The sequence below is a fragment of the Mixophyes fleayi genome, chromosome 3 (assembly GCF_038048845.1).
Source record: "Mixophyes fleayi isolate aMixFle1 chromosome 3, aMixFle1.hap1, whole genome shotgun sequence".
In the NCBI taxonomy this organism is placed as follows: Eukaryota; Metazoa; Chordata; class Amphibia; order Anura; family Limnodynastidae; genus Mixophyes; species Mixophyes fleayi.
Genome location: NC_134404.1, coordinates 95,781,408 through 95,800,015, shown reverse-complemented (window position 1 = coordinate 95,800,015; position 18,608 = coordinate 95,781,408).

Genomic DNA, 18,608 nt, shown 5'->3' with positions numbered 1-18,608 from the left:
AAGATCTTAATATGTATAGTTTGGAGCAAAGAAAGGAATGGGGAGACATGATAGAAACTTTCAAATACATCAAGGCTTTTAGCAAGATACAGAAGGGAAACACTCTTCAAAGGAAGAAAAGTATTAGAACACAAGGACATGCACTCAGCGCCGGTGCTAGGGTTCACATCGCCCTAGGCAAAATTTCGCCCCCCCCCCCCCCCCCCACCGCGGACACACTAAAAAAAAAAGTAGATTTTACTTACCTTTTCTCTAGCTGATCCGCGCCTTCTTCACACAGGAGGTGGAGTGATGCATTCTGGAAGGGGAGGGGGGCGCCGGGAAAGAACTTTATTCACACTGTCTGTCTGACAGACAGTGTGATACTTCACAGATGCGCCGCGGACACTGAAAAACAGCTTCACCCTGCCGCCGCTGCAACCCTCTCCTGAGCCGCTGACTAGATTAGAAAATCTAGTCAGCGGCGCCCTGCAGGTCCCGGCGCCCTAGGCAACTGCCTAAGGTTGCCTAATGGGAGCGCCGGGCCTGCATGCACTGAAACTGGAGGAAAGTAGGTTTAGAGGAAATTTGAGGGAAAATTACTTCACAGAAAGGGTAGACTGCATATTGAATGAATATCCCCAGCTGATGATACATCACATGAACTGTCTTCACAAAACATAGATAGTGCCTACCAACAGACATATAACATGTATACCCTTTTTCACAGATGCATATTTCATTAATAGGCTCCCACATTATCGTAATAGCTCACGCTATCTTATACATTGCACTAATATCCCTCATATTACATTAATATTCCCACATTAGATTAATTACAATTACGTTAATATACCTTTTCCCACATGACATTAATAATCCACAACCACTATACTTACTTTATCGACAGAACTTTCATGGTGTGGCAGTGAAACTCCTCTATCTGCTTCCACCACAAACTCTGAAAGTGAGAGAGTTGGAGAATAGCACAGTGAAGGGAAGGGGGGAGTATGCAGGGAGGAACTGAGGGAAAGTTGAGGACATCGGGGTAGGTGAGGTGATAGGGAGAGGTGAGGCAATAGGAAGAGCAGCGATGAGGAAAAGGAAAGTGTGAAGGGAGATTGCACAACCGAAGGTAAGGTAAGGGGAGGAACAGGATATGTAAGCTGGTCCCAAGAAAGGAGCCAGGACCCACCTGTCCTCCCACAATACAAGTGCAACAAGAGAATTAAGTTTCCATTTAATGCAAGTATTTAGGATGCATTCTCCAGGCTGAAGATTCTCTCTACCTAAGCAGCTGGCAGGGACGGTTCATTATCTCTACTCTTTCACTGTAGTGGGGCCTATCTGGTATTATTCTGGTGAGCTAGTCCAAGTCTGCATATGATTAAATATGCATATATTGGGCAGAAAATTTCTCCTACATTATGCTCCATATAAATGTGATTGTGGGAGATCATGCGCAATACATCAGACAGACACAGCCTTGACTGATTCCAGAGACACAGAATGAATCATCTGCTCAGTTTCAGGATCAAGGCAGCTGTTTACCATTTAGTTTAGCTATGTGTCTTATTTGGAGTTAAGAATAAATTCAGCTAGCACTGCAAGGGGTGTTGCATTTAAAAGATTTAGAGTTGGGAAAGGGCGCATCCTAGATCAAATTGTAAATTACAGTATTAAAATAAAATTTCCCAGTAATAGTGTGATACATGCAAAAGCAAGCAGTATTTTCACTGCATGCAAGAAAAATTCCATTTGCACCCCTTTCATCTCAACATGGTTTGTCCAGGTGTGAATTTTGATCCCTTTTGCTAGATTTGCTTATAACTGTAAATGACAGTCTGTGTGCAGCCGCATTGGTCTGTGTGTGTGGCTTAAGTGTGAGGAATGAGAACCAGGACTGCCATCACAATAGAGCTTCACAGAGTGTTGATTAAAGAGTAATGTCAAGGACAAGTCTATAAGTGGATCGTAATTATACGTAATAAAACTGATCTTGTATAGTTTTCAGTACTTTAGCTTCAACAATCTGAGACAGACACAGATCTGCATTTTCGCAGCTGGCTTATTATCAGAAAAAACTGTCCAGAAATAAAATTACTGCAATTAGTAACAGCATTTTAGTAAAAGATTTATTATCCACATCCTTCTGATTTTGTTCTCAGGTGAGACCCCATTTAGTGTGCAGGGATGAGACCTGGTGAAATTCAATCTACCCAAGGAAAGATATCCCGGGTGTTAGTCACTATACCTTTTACACCAGGCATAGCCAACCTTTGGCTCTCCAGGTAAAACTACCAAGCCACATCGTTCTTTGCCCGCTATTGCCTGGTTATCTACTGCAAAGCATGCTGGGGCTATTTGTTTCACAACACCTGGAGTTGGCCAGGCCTACTCACAATCCTTTCCCCTCATGATATACACCCAATCACTTGCAAATAACAAGACATTTAACTTAGTGCTAAGTGTTACATATTATGCATAAGACATAAGTCCCTGAATTGGATAAAAATGCATAAAATATGCATTTCTCTACTGCTCATACACAAAAAATGCATACACGTAAGTCCCTATGTAGAGGGAGATGGATCCCTCACTTACTACTCTCTACGTTTAGAGATACGGGGAGAGAATGGGCAGATATGTGTAGCCCAAGTACAGTTTTGTGCTAGTAACGCTTATAGTATAGTCTGCCTATCACTTCCATTTAATACAGTGCAGCTTTTCCATGGTCTGACATTAGTGCGTGGAAAATTCGATCTCTGCATTAAATCAAAGGGATAGCCTCTTTCAATGTTTCTCATCATGGCTCCTAGATGAGCAAGTGTTTGTCACTCAAACACAAGCTGCAAGGCAAAAGGGGACACCCCAATACATAAGAAAAAAAATGGTTAATGAGGTTGTGGGAGTGGGGGCAGGCAGGGGTGAGTTGAATGATATTTTTAATAAAGAAATTTTAGTTAATGTGTATGTTTATTTTTCTGTATTTTGCTTCTTTAGGTGTACTATTGGACTCAGTATGGCCTGGATACTTGTAGTTCTAGAAATGCCAGCATGCTCTGGCAACCATGAGCATGCTGGTACTTGTAGCTCACTTGTAGATGTGGGACGAGCCCTAGTGCTTTCAGCATAGGGCTGTTTTCTTCTAGTGGGAGGACCTGCAGGCAGACAGGCAGACCGCATCCTGCAGCACAGCCTATCATAGCCTACGCTGGTAGAGGCTTTTTAAGGGGGGTGCCTGTGTCGGCCTCCCTGATTTTGTCACTATCAGGCTAGGCTCAGCTCCTGAACCTGCCAAAAAAGTGTTGGCACTTCTTACCTTTCTCAGTTCTATTTATTTAGTAGAAATAGTTCTACACATTAATATAATTTGATTCTCTGTATGAGTTGCGTGAACTTCACCTACAATGTACACAGGAGCTGACGCAACACTGGTGGCACTCTAGGTGTAGCCCCTACCCCATTGAAAGTGGCACCCTCCCTCTTGCATTGCACACCACACCCAGTGATTTCCATAGCTGGCCAGAGGTGGGGGTAGCATGCACTGGGACTTGGAGTGGCTGTAACATTATAGTCAGACACCCCGCTCCCAAATTAACACTAACATGTAAGGCAGGTTTTTCTTTAAAGTCATTGCTGCTTTAAATTTACTATGCAAAATTGCCGGATATCTGCGATTTGCAAAATTCGCTATTTCATACATTTACCCCAGGAGTGCTCCAATTGTCTGCTGCCTCTCCTGTCTCTGCCATTTGCTTCAAATGTTGCAACCCCATTTACAATACCTTATGGTGAGGAGAGTCACTGGGAGTCACGTTCAGAGAACCATCCGTATGTGAGTGTCCTGCCTAACACTGCACTCCACCACACCTGGAGCTATTTGCATGTTTGACAGTCTCCAAGAGACGGAGTATAGCCTTGCATTGCCCTACACTGCTGGGACTGCTCCTCCCCTCATCCTAATTCTTTATCTTATATATTTAGTAGTGTTTGTTACCCACGGGTCTACTATACTCTTTCCCATTGTACTTATTTAGACCTATATAAGCTTCAGTATTTCTTGGTGTGCAATGAATTTCCAGTTGTGCTCTAGTTGTCCTAGTACTGAGCATATTTCTTGCCACTTAGCCCTGTTGGTTACAGCATGTGTATCCATAGGTAATTATAGAGTGTGGCACCTTTTCATTACTATGTTAGCTGCTGTCCCAGTAAAATAGTACTAAGGTGACATGATAATAATGCACTGTCTCATTCTTCTACTATTCAGCTGAGTGCACTATTTTGCTTAAAAGTATTTACAGTGTCTTAACTGCACTGCATTCAACATATCTGTATAATTGTATTTAAAGTGTATACTTATCTTGTTAATGCTATTTATCTCCTGTTGCATTGACAGTACTGTTGTCTTTTACATTCAGATATTACCTCATCTTTAAATTGTCTTATTATCTTCAACCATTTTTGCTGTACAAGTGTTTTGTATGTCATTGCTATCATCTAATTGTCATCTTGTGGTTCCATTACTCTGAACCTTTTCCACCATTTCATGTGTTAAACTACTTGTTACATACCACACACTACTAATCTTTTTTCGGGCTATTAGGTTACAAGGCCTTCAATAAACTCTCCAAATCCCCTTTACCTTTGTATGTTTTTACACAAGTTATTTTAGAGAGTCAGGAGGTGATTCAGGAGTTGACCGCTGGTGGACCCTGCTAGGTTCTACAACCTGGAGGCACTGTGTTGAGAAGTCTGGTAAAGGTGAGACCACACCTTGAGGTATACAACCCCTCTCCCCTCCAGGTGCACAGGGGCTACTTACAAAATTGGTTATCAGTGAGTTACATCACAGATCTGTAATGGATCCGTTCAGATTAAGCTTTATGATCCAACAATAATATGCATGCAGTTCCAGTATCAATACATTAACAGATTGCATGGTTTGGTTAAAGAAAGGTAGCCAGGTAAATAGATCCTCCCTTTAGTACTAGGAGGTAGGCACTAGGTGATCCCTACACCTGGTAGGAATTTAAGGACACCCTTTGACTGATAAACATTAATGTTGGTGATTATGTTAACCTCCAAAGAGAGTTCAAAGTAAAAAGAACAAGTGAACACACTGAACAAGAGGCAGTTATATGTGAGTAGACATTGTGGTTTTTTTTCAAAAATTTTTTTAGGCCAACTTTCCTATTGAACTCTGATTAATATGTGCTTAACCCTCCCCACAAATTCGAACATGAGAAGAAAAAAAGCCCTTACATAACATATTTGTGACTGAGTCACTTATAAGTAACTTATGGTATAAATTAATTTGAAAGAAATAGCGCAGGGTGCTTATTTATATAATTTATATAATTGCAAATGCACTTATTTTTGACATTGTGTATATTTTGGTAAGGCAAATCTTTATTTCTGAGACCAGGGAAGAAACTTGTTTGTTTTAACTTTGCTGGAGGAAATGTACTGATGTCTGAGGTATATGTTTGATTTCTGATAAGCATTTATTTGAAAAAGTATGTGTGTAGTTTCTAGAGAATGTCCTCATTAAGGCTAATTAAGTCTATTCAATGTGAGTGACTAACACTTGAACACACCACAGGAGGTCGTTACTGTGAGTTTCTAAATGGCTTTTGTTAAGGGTGTTAGAACCTGTGTGAATATTGTAAACATCAGGTGATGTAGGATATCACAGAAATGTAAGTTTTGTTAAGTATAAATTGCATTTAAAATCTAAGAACATCACAAGGTCTGATATAAATCTGAGGAAATCAGTTTGATGTGGAAGTTAAATTGTGTTAGATGGAGGATTAGAGTGCATCCTGATATTAATGTTTGAATGAAATATTGCAGTCTGTGTGGAGCCTTCTCTGATTAGGTGAATGGCTTACCCCCTGCCACGAATAGTCTCTAAAACTGTATAAAAAGAGAGCCCCTGTACACTGATATGTATCATTCTGATGTTCCATCTGACTTGACCACTGATATCTTTAATCAGTGGAACTGTCCTTGTCAGGACACGAGCTAAATAAACATCACTCTGCTTCAAGACTCTTCTTGACAACTTCTTCAATATTGCTGCATTCCCGTGACCTACAGATTACATCCTAAATCTAATCAGTTCTCCGGCTGTTCTGAAGTTTCGACCCAGCTCCTAGTGCCAGTGGTCTGCCCTCTACCCAGCAGCTCTGGCCAGTGTGATAGGCAAGGGGGGATCCATCCACAGCACCCTAATTCATAGTAAGCGATCATGGGTACCAGCCCAAGTGTACCAGCATGGGAGCAACAGTTACCTAGAAGGAACGTGGTTCTGGATGCCATAAAGGAATCCAGTGGTGGCAGAAGGCTCCTCCTACTGTGACAGGAGGGGTGTATCCGGAAAAATGAAAAGGGATGGCAAAAGTAAGCCCAGCCGGTTCCCAGCAACAGCAGACAGGGTGGCATAGGCAGTCCATCCTGTCACAATATTCTTACCAGCCTACTCTAAGTATGGGGGATGCTAGGTGGCTCTGCAAATGAAGGGGTCCATGTATTGGCTGGTACATAAACCTCAACCATTTGCTTTTTTTTTTTAAAAAATCCACCTTTTAAGATCTCCTTGTGAGCTATAGCATCAATGACTGAGACTTATGCACCAGCCAACCAGAGCAGCCCTGACATAAGGGAGGATCCATACTTTCATCCCAGGCTTTCATAGGATGGGTATATGGTAAGTTCTACAACTGTCAACCTTTCCTATAATCTTCTTTGATTATCCTCCTAGATGTTAAGTGGGAAGTCTGGGTAAGCCAGGCACCTGCTTTAGGCAGAGGCACAGATACAACTTTTCAGATTACCTTTTGGTTGACAACTAAAGGATTTAAGTAAAGTATCTCAGACTAATTAAAAATGCACTATCAGTATGAATTAGATAAAGAGGGGAAAGGATTTAGATACCACACACCATTTTGCTGTACAAACAAGCCCAATTAGATTACTACATGAAAGTTAATCACTAAAGTTCCATATTTATTAGAAAAACTGTTATTTTAAATACAGCATATAAATGATAAAACACCTCTGTGGATATTAATTTTGAAGTGTGCAAAATAAGTTGGGAAAAGTAGGGTTTTTGCATGCCCATAGTAATCCCCAAATGGCTTCCTATAATTGGTACAATATGTGTCAGCTTGATTGGTTTAGGACAGGTACAGTGAAGGCGTACATGGTGAATTATTGTGGTGATAAAGTTTTCATTGAAGTGTTATGATTAACATCCTATCTGTGGGAAAACATCTTATTATTACATATGAGTTTTTTGAAAAACAGTGTTGTCTCATCCCCATTTTTTAATAATTAACATGAGGCAACTCTGTTTTTTTTGCTATGAGGGTTCTAACTGATCAAGACTTAGGGCTAGATTTACAAAGCTGCGGGTTTGAAAAAGTGGGGATGTTGCCTATAGCAACCAATCAGATTCTAGCTTTCATTTATTTAGTACCTTCTACAAAATGATAGCTAGAATCTGATTGGTTGCTATAGGCAACATCCCCACTTTTTCAAACCCGCAGCTTAGTAAATCTAGCCCTTACAGTTTGTTTAAAATCCACTGTGGAACTTTACGGATATTTAGCCACAGTCCTGGACAGCCTCTGTGCTTCTGTATTACCAGAGAAGGTTGTGGAGATTTCCTCAGCGTTGTAGAATGTGTTTTCTTTTAATACATAAAAAAATTAAATACATAAAAAATTACATATCAACATACCAAACATCAGAATCTCCATGCTGGTTTTGAGCAAAATTAGCTCAAATAACGGTTCTATCTTTATATTTTGAGTTCCAAACACACTCAATGCTGATGAGGCCACCTGAAGATTCTTACTGAAAGGTCCTTTAGAGGCCTCAACTTTGACTTAATTTATTAACTCTTTAAAATTAAAAAAACAACAAATTATATATTAAAAAAATAAATATACATAATCTACATATGTTGGATGTGAAACATCTTTTTATTGCATTTGAAAGCAGGATCCTTTTACAATTTTTCTCACCCCTTTTTTCGAGTAAAGATAAGCCATGTGTAAGGGCAATAGGTCTGTTATGCAGTATGTTCGTGCATCAAGGCTGTGAAATTATAATGTTAGCAAAGATTTCAAAAGTTAATTAAACAGGCTAAGTAATTAGTGCTTCATGACTGCTAGATGGTAAAAAGCACAATAATGTTTTACTTATAAACAAAATTTTTAAAAAATCTACTTTTTGTAGCATTTTCATAGGGACTCAACAACATCATTTTTAAGACAGTAGTATGAGGTCTTAAGGTTGCAAGAGTTAAGCCGCATCTCTGCTTACTGAGAGCTAACAGATTTTGCAGAGGTCAAAAATACAAAACAAATACTTGTTTGAAAGTAGGACTCTAAAAAGTGTTAGTGACTGCCTGTCAAGTTACGCTGTATTGGCCAGGGAAAGGAGTGAAATGTGAGAGATCAGACTACTATTCGATATATGCAGGAAACTAAAGGTTTCAGAAACAGAAAAGTCTGCCTCTGAAATCTACAAAGCTGAAAAAAGAATGTAAATGTAGGGGGGGGGGAGTCCTACTTTAATTGGAGTGAAGACTGTGTATTAATTTAATGGTGAGGGTGGTGCTAATCATTTAATAGTGGTGGGACATATTAATCTATTGGTAGGGACAATTTAGTTTAAGAGTATGGCCATTGTAGTGACTGTTAATTTAAGGTGGGGTGATGGCATAATTTAATTCTTGTTGGTGTGGTTTGGGAGATTTTAATTCAACATGGGACAATTTAGGCGCAAATAGGTTTAGTTATTGAATGTGAATACTAGTTATTTAATATTGGGTAGTTTGGGGGCAATTATGTGTATTTATTTAATGTGAGTACTATACATTTAATGTCAGAGTATGTTGGATTCAATTAAGAATAATTTTTAATTCTGATTGCTATTAATTTAATGTCAGGGTTGGTAGGAATGAAATGGGTCTAGTTATTAAATTTAATGCCGGCTGGTTTCTGGTAGGGGGTTCCTAATATTAAACATGGATGCTACTGATTTAACATTGGGCTGCTTGGAAAGGGGGGGCCTAAATGGTTCACTCATTGCTGGACTTTCCGTACCTATCCCTAGACATTTTGTGCACCTCTCCATCCAAACAGGGCCCTTAGATTCCAGGATCTATACAAGCAACATCTGAGCGTAAAACACAACCAGCAACAAATGGTTAAACCCTCAAGAACAGGTAAGAGAGTAAGTTAATCTCCCAACTCTCCAGATTCTGTCAAGGTAGTTTAGCTTTGTTTTACTATCCTGCTCATTCAGGACTTTATTCTGACTGCAAGGATCTAGGCAAGCTACTATTTGATGCATGCAGCTTACCCTTATTAAGCAGGACATACCTCCAAACTATCTTTGCAGTTCAGTGGATAGTCACATAAAATTGGGACTGTCCCTGACAGTTGGCTACCGTTGCCTGTGCATATGAAGGAGATGGGAAAAGTTGGAGGGCAGTCTAGCACTGTCTCAAATGATAACCAGACCCCTTACATGAACTTCAGCAGTGTGGAATGGAATCTCCTCTCTAGAAATCCTTTGTTTGCACCTATTGTAATTTTACTTAACTTGATGATGTTGCAAGAGGCCAACACAGCACTCTACTGTTGTAGAAAATAAAGTCCTCCTGTCTGAAAACCTAATTTCATCAGGCGCTCCAACAGCACAGAGGGAAAATGAGTTGGCCGATTAGTTTTTAAAGGATGGAATTGCCATTTAATTTGTTGTAAACTCAAAAGGTAAATTTCATCCATTGCCCTTGTAGACATTAGTAAACTGAAACTAGTTTTTTATTTCTAAGCGAAAGCCTTAGGGTAAAATCTAAATATCTTATTATTTAGATTTTGTCCAGCAGAATAAACACCAAACACTAGTTGTTGTCAGATTATCTCTACTCACACCTCTAATCGTCTATTACTCTTTTTGTTTTCATGACCCTGTCATGTCCTCCAATTTCTCTGTTAATCAAAACATAATAAAGATGGGGTGCATAAACACCAATTTTTATATCACTATATTGTAATGAAAAAATGAAAGATGCACATATTTAGCAACTGTCAACTCTATCTACAAAACATAATTGAAAAGAAAAACTTAGTTTCAGGGGCAAATGCAAGATTTATGGAGAACGGTTTTCCAAATATATGATTGTGGAAAAAAGTAAAAACAAACTTGTTTCATTTAACTGGCAACATACACTTTTTTGTAGTTAAATTGCTTGACTGTAAATAAGAAATTTGGTTGAGCCACAGACTGTAAAACATAATCTAATAACAACTCGTACAGAAGTAGCTACAGAGAGGCGTTTCCTCCACTGTTTCCACTTGCCGGTTTTATTCACAGTATTCTGGACATTTTACCCTGATCAGGAAACCCCAGTAAAATTCTAACTTATTTTAATATTTTAAGTTTAACTTTTTTTTTAAGAAAAACCTTAACCACCGCTAGGATTCTGAGACTTTTGGTGATGCATGGACAGGGGAGATTTTCCTAAACGTTCAGCAAGAAAATTACACAGTGCAGTGTCCATATGTTCAGCAGGAGAATTGCATAAAGTGAAGTGGTACTGTGCAGTGTACATATACATACAGCATAAGAATTGCATAAAGAACTTATAAAAAAAAATCCAAACAGTACTAAAGGTTAAAACTGTTATATACAGGTAGTGGTTAATAAAAACATGGAACACCAAGGTCAAAGAGGGGACAACAAGCATTTTGAAAGTACACACAATCGTGCTTCATGTATTAATTAAGTGAACAGCATCACAGTTAAGGTCATGTAGAAAGTAGTGGATTTTTCTGGGTTGTCTATAATATTTGCTAGAATGGCTGTAAAATGAGAACTCAGGAGAGGTGAATGTTGGGGGAAGAGTGTTTGTCAGAAGAGCTTCTGTGACCAAGGCAGCTCAACTTAATAATGTATCATGAGCAAAAGTGTCTAAGACACTGTCAGCATGGAACTTCGAGGGACAACATAATCAACAAAGGGAATCAGTAGGAGTAAGCACTTAATTCTGTGTTAATTGAAGTGTAAGACAATGGATTTTATTTTTTTTTAAGAACAATTGTCAATAAAGATTTTTGAAATTCTAGACTGCATAATGAGATAAGAGTAAGTCCACATTTATCCTTGACAAAGTCCAACAGTACGAAACGCGTTTCAATGAGACTGCCTTGAGACTACATTTGGGTTACATTGTAACCATTTGGTCCACTCAGACTTCCGTCCATACAGGAAGTAACGCGCGTTCCACCTGAGTTCCAGGAACTTCCGGACAGAGGGAGTCATTGCGACTGAAGGTTGAGTCAATATTGGAAACATTTACCCTCCCGAGAATCTACATCCACGGGCAGAACCAGCCGGGAAGAACCAGGAAAACACTGCGCACATTCAGGGAAAGAGTAGGGTAAGAAATCTTCCTGCATTTCCACTGCCGAGTGATTCCTATCTCATAAGTTTCACTAAAGGAGTTATAACTTTGTTTTTGTGTCTCATTGGTTTTATATGTGTGCATAAATTTAGATCAACAGTATCCCATGCGCTTACTTTTTTGGAATAAGACAATGGAACAACTGCAGGCCAATTGACTGCAAATCTGTGACTTGGGCAGCCTGTTTAATCAAAACTGTCTCACAAGAATTGCATAGAGCAAGATATCAAAGGTGGTTTGCAATGCATAAACTGCTCATCACACCAGGCAGTGCCTAATGGAGATGTTAGTGGTGTAAAGCACAAGCAATGGACTACCAAGCAGTGAAGGATGATGATATGGCCAGATGAGTTATCCGTAATCATGTTCTTGACAAATGGAAGACTGCACCTGTGACATCAACCTAATGAACTTCAGAATCCTGAATGCTTGTTTCCAACATTGACGTATTTTTGTGACTCCGTAATGCTGTGGGGCATATATTCCTAGTACAGTCTTCACTCCGTGTTGCAGAGTTTCTTTCCTTATGACAGTGGTGTCTTCAAGGATGACAATCAACCAATCTACAGAGGAAGTGTGATTCAATGAGTAAGATACTGACAATATCCAAATGTCATTGCTTTCACCAGATTTAAACCCATTTATTTATTGGATATTCTGTAACAACATCTGAGACAAGATTAACAATCACCATCAACCAGGCATCAGTTAAGTAATTTTATTGTGGAAGAATGGGGTTGCATCATTCCTATAAAATTCCAGATATTGGTAGATTCAAGTCAATGACGAATACAGACCACACTCGGCAAATACGGTGACCAAATGTCCTATTAAGAGATTTTATATTAGTGTTTCCATTTTTTTGTGTCTACTACCTTTATATGTCTATGTCTAGCATCATTTAAGCATTCATTATAGATTGTATTTCCTGTGTCTTACTGTATATGTTATATCTTGCTTCTATCACTTTTGCTTTGTTTCTGACCATTCTTCTTTGCTGTCTGACCTCATCTTTTTGCTTAATGACATAGACATCTGTTTGGTAATTTTGTACTGTATTGCCTGTTTGTTTCTGACCTGGGGGTAAATGTATCAAGCTGAGAGTTTTCTGGCGGGTTTGAAAAGTGGAGATGTTGCCTATAGCAACCAATCAGATTCTATCTGTCATTTTGTAGAATGTACTTAATAAATGATAGCTAGAATCTGATTGGTTTTTCAAACTCGCCGGAAAACTCTCAGCTTGATACATTTACCCCCTGGTGTATTTGACTCCTCTTGTGCTTTTGCACTGGTCAGTTACAATAGTTGTGTGTAAAAGCGGTGACTGCTAAAGGTAAAGCTCATGGCTAAAGGTAAAGACCATGGCTATAGTGGCTGACCTACTGGTGTACCAGGTAAACCTTACACAGACTGGCAATACAGCTTTATTCTTGTTTATCTGTCTTTGGTATAATACACATTTTATTTTACATTTATAAGGTGTTAAAACTACAGTAGCTTTTTATTATCTGCACTTTTCAGTAACAAAGGTAATTTCTTCACTAACATAACATTTTTACATCAATATTACATCAGTATCTTATCTACATGACAACGTGAAGAACTGCGGAAAAGCTTTATGATAGAATGCCTTGGCAACCAGCCGTATGAGAAAAACACTACAAGTGGTCATCCTTGTGAATCATGATAGATGCTGTTTGCTAGGAAGATTTACGCACATCGGTTTTATACAGTATCCTGTAAATGTTTGATTACCCTATGACCATGTAGAATTAAGCACATTTACCATTAAAATCCTGAATGCAGCAAAGGAGTTTGCATTAAAGCAATTGTAAAATCCACTTTATTATATGACACATATCCACCTATGAAAATGTAAACTGAAAAGTAAAATGTTGTAAAGTTTCTTTATTTAGCCACAAGGAAAGAATGGATTCACCTGTGTTATAGCAAATCTTTATTTTTTCTTTACTAATATAAAGATTGTGAAAGACTTGATGAATAAGCACCAATGTCAAGTCTGAAATTATGAGGTCTATTTACTAAGACAAATGTGAAATGCTTGAGGCTCAGGTTATCACGCTACCTAAACCTTGTAAGGTCCCAGCAGTGTCAGAATTACTGCCCAATAGCTCTTCTGAATTTTGATACAAAGATCTTTGCTAAATTGTTTACTAATAGAATTAAACCGTTTCTTCCTTACCTGGTTATTCATGATCAGATGGGCTTTGTGCTGGGCAGTCAGGCTACTGACAACACAAGAAGGGTACCTAACATAGTAGCAGATTATACTACCAGATCTAAACCACTGCTCTTGCTTTCTCTGAATGCAGAGAAAACATTCAACAGACTTAATTGGGACTATCTGTTTGCAGTCCTTGCCAGGTATGGTTTTCAGGGTCTTTATTTTCAGGCAATAAACACTTTATACAAAAATCCCTCTGCTGGCATCTTTAGCAATGGGTTCCTATCTTCAAACTTTGAAATGTCATATGGTACTAGACAGGATACCATTTAAAGTACCCGCTTATATTTACCCTAGCAAATAATACCCTTGCAGAAAATATTAGATCTGCTGACACAATAATGGGTACACAAAGTGGGAATTCCCATCATAAAATCTGTCTTTTTGCATATGATGTTCTCCTATTAATAACTAGCCCCTTCTCTACAACATGTTCTCCAAGAATGTTCAGAAGCTTCTTGTTATAATTTAAACACAACTAGACACCCTTAGATTCAATCTCACTCCAAAAAAACTCACTCCATCCACCTCAATCTACATATACACATAATTGGTGTTCTACCTGTCTGAAGTACTTGGACAGTCACGTACCCTCAAACATTTAAAATGTCATAGGCTGTAACTTTTTAACATTACTAAAACAATATGAGACATTAATTAAATCATGAGCCATTTATGAGGTCTTGTCGCTACGACGCATAGCAGCTGAAAGATGATGCTCATTCCAATTATCTTATACTTGTTTTGTTCTATCCCATACATAGTCCCACAAAAACTAAAGTTTCACATGGTAATATTAAAATTTATTTGGGGAGGTAAACGCACAAGATTTGCTAGATCTTGTTCAGATCTAGAAAATTTAGATATAGAAAGTAATCAACAATCATGTAAACTTGTCCATCTCAAGAATTGGCTTGCCCCATCCCCTCAAAAGCCATGGGTCAATATTGAAACATGTAACTCTCACCCTTTCTCTCTATAAGATCTCATTTGGATCACTAGAAAACAGAGACCACTGAACCACTCTAAGGAGTATACTGGACTTCCTGGAAGCATGGGAAAAAATGTTCTAATCAACTCAAGAGTGTACCCTTCCTTCCTCTCTTGTTATGATACTGGTGGCATTACCTGAAATCCAATGGCAGAATAGATATACACAGTCAGACGGTAGTGGGTTGCCAGTCATTTGTCGGGTCACTAAAAAAGCGAGTAGTCAGTCGTTTGTCACGATAGTATACAAGTGGGTGGACATATCTGTACAGACCAAGTCTGTACACAAGAGGGTAGTCAGACATTTGCCGGTTTACAAGCTGTTAATCATGGATACAAGTCAGTTTGGCAGGTAACTGGAGCTGAGGAAGCAGAATACTAAGTTCATTAGTTTATTCATATGGGTTTTATAATTGGTAATATAGGTTTTTGTTAATTATTACTTTGACAGCTTCTATATATATATAGCCCACCCCTCTTCTCATCTGCCATTTTAGAAAAGACAGCTTGAAGTGAGGAAGATGGCTTGTAGGTTGTTCTCCTAAAATAGGGTGTAGAGAATCACTAGAGCATTAGACAGGGTGAAATAGGAAATTTTACATACAAAACAATAGCTGTGATTTTTTTTTACTGCTGTGTATTTTTGTCACTAATTTTAGCCAGACAGCTCACAGCAGACTGTTTCCAAATTTGGTGAAAATTTGTGAAGAGTTCATTAGAACACTGGTAGAGCTTTACAGTACCTGTCTGTAATTCTTTTATAACTGTCCCGAGCACGTTTCAATGTCTCTTTAAATACTTCAAGATTATATTGCTAGCTAGTACTCTAGTCTGGATGTAACTGCAGAAAGGGATGAATCAAGGGGAAAGTTGGGGAGTAGATTTGGATGATACCCCAAAGTGACATAAAATGGACTTTGATTTGTGGATTTGTGTTGTGAGTTGTTATATGAAAACTCTGCCATTGTCAAAATATTAATCCAATCATCTAGTAGATGGAAAAATGTAACACCATAGGTATTGTTCCAAATTCTAGTTGATGCATTCAGGCTGTCCATTGGATTGAGGATGGAAAGCAGTTGATAAGAAATTACATTGTCAGGTACTTTATGTAGAATAAAAACTTCCCTTATTAGTAATTCTGCTGTTTCTTTTGCAGAAGGAAGTCCACAACAGGGCACAACACGAGCCATCTTAGTGAGATCTACAACCACCATAATTGTAGTCAAACCCTTAGATGTGGATAAATACACAATACAACCTATTGAGATTGAACCTCATGGATGAGAAGGGACCAGCAAGCACTGTCAAATTCTAAGATTAACAGTGCGGGGAGTTTTAAACTGGGCACAAGTACTGCAGGATGATACAAATACTTTAACATCCTCCATGTATTTCTGCCACCAGAAATAAAAGATAATTATTCATGAGTTTTACAACCACCCTTGTGGCCTGCCAGTTTAGAGTCATGAACAAATTACAGGAATTTTAATCATGCTGCTGCTGTTAGATTCAAGTTATCTTTGCACTTCCATATGTTATCTCAATAGGCTAAGGGCTAGATTTACTAAGCTGCGGGTTTGAAAAAGAGGGGTTGTTGCCCATGGCAACCAATCAGATTATAGCTTTCATTTATTTAGAACCTTCTACAAAATGACAGCTAGAATCTGATTGGTTGCTATAGGCAACATCCCCACTTTTTCAAACCCGCAGCTTAGTAAATCTAGCCCTAAGTGTAAATCTGGAGGGATTTAAAAGGATCAGATCTGTTCTGTAACCTTCTTTGATGTCAGACAACAGCTCACTAGTGCCAGTAGCTCCCAGGAAACCAAGGTGAGCCTTCCATATATGCTCTGGATAGGGCACCAGCTTTCCCATTCCAGGATCTGGGTCTATAAGTAATGATTAAGTCAAAATGATTTTGCAATAAACTTCATCTGGCTTGTCAAGGAAAGAGTCTCTATGCAGACCGAAAAAAATACTCTAGATTCCAGTGGTCAGTAAGCACAGTAATTTGATGTGCAGCACCTTCAAGCAAATGACTCCATTCAGTAAACGTAGCCACAATGTGAAATAGTTTATGGGCAGCACGGTGGCTAAGTGGATATCACATCTGCCTCACAGCGCTGGGGTCATGAGTTCAATTCCCGACCAAGGCCTTATCTATGTGGAGTTTGTAAGCTCTCCCCGTGTTTGCCTGGGTTTCCTCCGGGTGCTCCGGTTTCCTCCCACACTCCAAAAACATACTAGTAGGTTAATTGGCTGCTATCAAAATTGACCCTTGTCTCTCTGTCTGTGTGTGTATGTTAGGGAATTTAGACTGTAAGCTCCAATGGGGCAGGGACTGATGTGACTGAGTTCTCCTTACAGTGCTGCGGAATCAGTGGCGCTATATAAATAAATGATGATGATGATGATAGTTCTTTATTCCTTACATCCTAATTCCTTTCTGAGGCTGTCATTTGAATAGAAACAAAAGCACATGGATGCAAAAGCAATAGCAGAATCTGAAGCATCTGACTCAAGGACAAAAGAAAGTTCTGGGTTGGGATATATTAATATGGATCTGTAGTAAACTTTGTCTTAAGCTAAGAGAAAGCCTTTTCAGCTCCTGGGAAATTAAACTACCCTTTCAAAGTAAATGGGAGTAAGAGGTACAAAGCTCTCTGACAAATGATGAATGGGGCATAGTCTTTCAAAATGTGTATAAAATGTCTAAATGCATTAAACATTCTGAAATGCTAGTGACAATCAAATATTTGGGGAAGGGGGGCCCAGAGCATGTACTGTTATAAAGGAGGGGGGGGAGTGGAAAGCATGTACTCTGATAGGGAAGGGGGAGTTATGTACTGTGATAAGGGGGGCATGTACTGTGATGAGAGTGGTTGACATGTACTGTGATTAGAGAGAGGGACATTTTCTGTGATGAGGGGAGGAGGAAAGCAGAGCGTGATGAGGGGAGGGGGTAATGTACAGTGAAGAGGGATGTGGGGAGGTCCTGCCAGATTAATTAGTACTAGGCCCTGTTAATGACATTCTAATCTTCTCATTGTTTCAATGTTGTAGAAGTACTTTCCTAGCTTCACAAACATCATTTGTTCTGAAATTATGAGAAGAGTGTCTTTGAGCATACCTTTTCTTGGCTATATTGTCTCAGGTACTGAATTTCAAATGAACCCTGAGAAAGTACAATATATCATTAATTGGCGACAACCTACAGGGTTAAAGTGAGTAAACGATTTTTAGGTTTCAACATTATTATCGCCAGATTATTCAAAGCTACTCCACTTTAGTAGGCCCCATTGCAGCTCTCCCTAAAAAGGGGGCCAATGTCATGGAATGGTCACCTGAGGCTATTTAATTCTTTATCTGTTTAAAACAAGCTTTTATCTCTGCTACTATCCTTAAACAACCAGATCCATCTCAACCATACTTAGTGAATGCCTTTTCAATAGGAATAGGAGCTATTCTTTCTCAGCAATCATCCTTTGGTAGATTCCATCCATGTGTCTTCTACTCCAGAAAATTTATTCCTGCAGATTTGAACTACACCGTTGGGGATAAGGAATTACTTGCAATGAAATTATCACTGGAGGAATGGAGAACTCTTTTGGATGGATCTCATTTTCCTGTTACTATCTACATGAACCACAAAAACCTTTTACATCTTGAGAATGCTCAGTGTCTAAATCCTCGCCAAGCTCGCTTGTCGCAGTTTTCTCCTAGTTTGATTTTTGAATTACCTTTTGCCCAGAAAAAATAATAAGAAAGCTGATGCTCTTACTTGTTCTTTTGAAATTAAGAATCCACTTTTTTTTACTCCATTTTTCATAATGTATGGAAGTCATACCATTCTTCATATCTTTATACTAGAGATGTTCACTGACCCCCGTGTTCTGGTTTTGTTTT